The sequence below is a fragment of the Penaeus chinensis genome, chromosome 1 (genome assembly GCF_019202785.1).
Source record: "Penaeus chinensis breed Huanghai No. 1 chromosome 1, ASM1920278v2, whole genome shotgun sequence".
Classification (NCBI taxonomy): Eukaryota; Metazoa; Arthropoda; class Malacostraca; order Decapoda; family Penaeidae; genus Penaeus; species Penaeus chinensis.
In genome coordinates this window covers 8,153,491-8,155,334 of record NC_061819.1, presented here as the reverse complement: position 1 = coordinate 8,155,334, position 1,844 = coordinate 8,153,491, and the positions used below count along the sequence as shown (strand labels likewise).

The window sequence follows — 1,844 nt, the reverse complement described above, 5'->3', positions numbered from 1 at the left end:
TGCCTTCCTCCCCTCTCCCCTCCTAACCCTTCTTCCCTCTCCCCTCCCCCTCCTCCCCCAGACATTCTTACCATCTCCTTTCCCCTTTCTATTCCCTTCCCTTTCCCTCCCCCCCACGTCTTTCCTATCCTTTTCCTCCTCCTATCTATCCTTTTCCTCCTCCTTTTTATCCCTTCCCCTCCCCTCCCTCTCCCTTCCCTCCCCCCATGCCCTTCCCATTCCTAGGCCCCTCCTCCCCCTCCCTCCCCTCCCCTCCTCCCCCTCCCTCCCCCCCACATCCTCCTCATCCCTAGGCCCCTTCGCCCCCTCCCTCCCCTCCGCCCCCCTCCCCTCCCCTCCCTCCCCCCAGCGAGGGGCCTCCGCTCTCCCGCGACAGCCAAAACCAGCCCGGACGGCGGCCCAGTGCTCAGTCGAGCGAGTACCTCCGCTCGGAAACGTCGCTCAGTCGCCCTGAGAGAAGGGACACAGAAGGGGTGTGTGAGGGACAGAGAGATAAAGGGAGAGAAGAGGAGACATTTCACTGACTCCGGCGATTGATTATTTCGGCGTCGAACGTCTCTCAGGTATGTTAAAACACAGTTGAAACGACGGTAGAGAGTACTGTGTTCATGTGAGGGTAATCTTGGAATCTGCTGATAAGTGACTGTGGTTATTTTCTCTCTTGTTACCGTCTCATTAGTCTTTTCATTCGGGTATATTTTTTCGTGTTATGGAAGTGGTTGTTCCCGGAGAAGTGATTGGGATTAAGAGGTTTTCTTCATGTCGAGACGAAATGTGAGCGCTATTGCCATGTAAGCAACCGAGAGTTCACTGCACGACAAACAGGAAGCTTTGCGTTTTTTTAAAATGGTTTGTTATTATCTCTCTCCCACACTTTGATCAACGGAAATGGAGAAATCCCACGTGATGAAAGACTCCCTCTACTCTTAACACTGAAAGTATAAATACAGCCGGTGACTTTTTCTCGATAGTGAAGCTACAAGAAGACGAAGCGAGCAAGTCATGCCTTCGGCTCAGGGACCCCAAGCAAACAACTCCTCCAGAGAGACTTCAACTAGCTCATTATACTCATCTTAAGAGACCGATCATATATAGGAACTCTCCTCCTTTTGAATCAAAACTAGATCATTTTTTTAATTAACGATATTGAGAGATTACCGACAACGAACTCTTTTTGTTAATAGGTTTTTGCAGTCATAGATTTAAAGTGAGATTTTACTTCCACATGACCCTTTCACTCCAGACGTATTTCATGACTCCCCAACTTTCTAGACGGAGAGGCAGGTCAGAATTCACTTGCGGCCTATTTAACATTTAGAATTTTTATGGTGTGGGGGTTTCTATTGTTTTTTATTCATCATCTCTTTATTATCCCTCTCCTAATTTCACTATTACCTCCTCCATCCCTTTCCCTCTATCTCTCCCTCTCCATCCCACTTCCTACTTCTCCCTCCCTTTCCTATTCTCTTCCTCCTTTCCGTCTTCACTCATCTGACAAGCACGCATCTGACAACAATAACAATCCCTCATTTCTGTCTCTAAACGATCGCTAAACCAACCCTCCAGTGCCCAAGCAAAGAAAATTACATAAATAATAGCACACGAGGCAAAATATCGACGACGTAGGCGGATAATCCTCCAAAATGCAGTTTCCTCGCAAGCCAAGACGCCTTTTATGAATGAGACATCCATTGCGGTCGAGGGTCATGGGTCAAGTTTGCGGCGACGAGATAGATTGTGATCCTCCCCCTTCCTTCCTCCCTTCGTCTTCTTCTTCTTCTCATTATCTGCTTGTTTGTTTCTTTCTCTTTCTCTCTCTTTCTCTTTCTCTCTCTTCTTCTTCT

General features: G+C 48.0%; 1 protein-coding gene across 1 annotated transcript in view; it reads left to right on the top strand.

Annotated features, from left to right (window-relative positions):
* The first annotated feature begins 396 nt into the window (after positions 1-396).
* Positions 397-1,844, top strand: part of LOC125046417 (short-chain dehydrogenase/reductase family 9C member 7-like) — a 20,170-nt gene continuing 18,722 nt past the window's right edge. The window contains exon 1 of the mRNA XM_047644231.1: positions 397-563. The gene's annotated coding sequence lies outside the window, so the exon portion shown is untranslated. The remainder of the gene's footprint in view (positions 564-1,844) is intronic.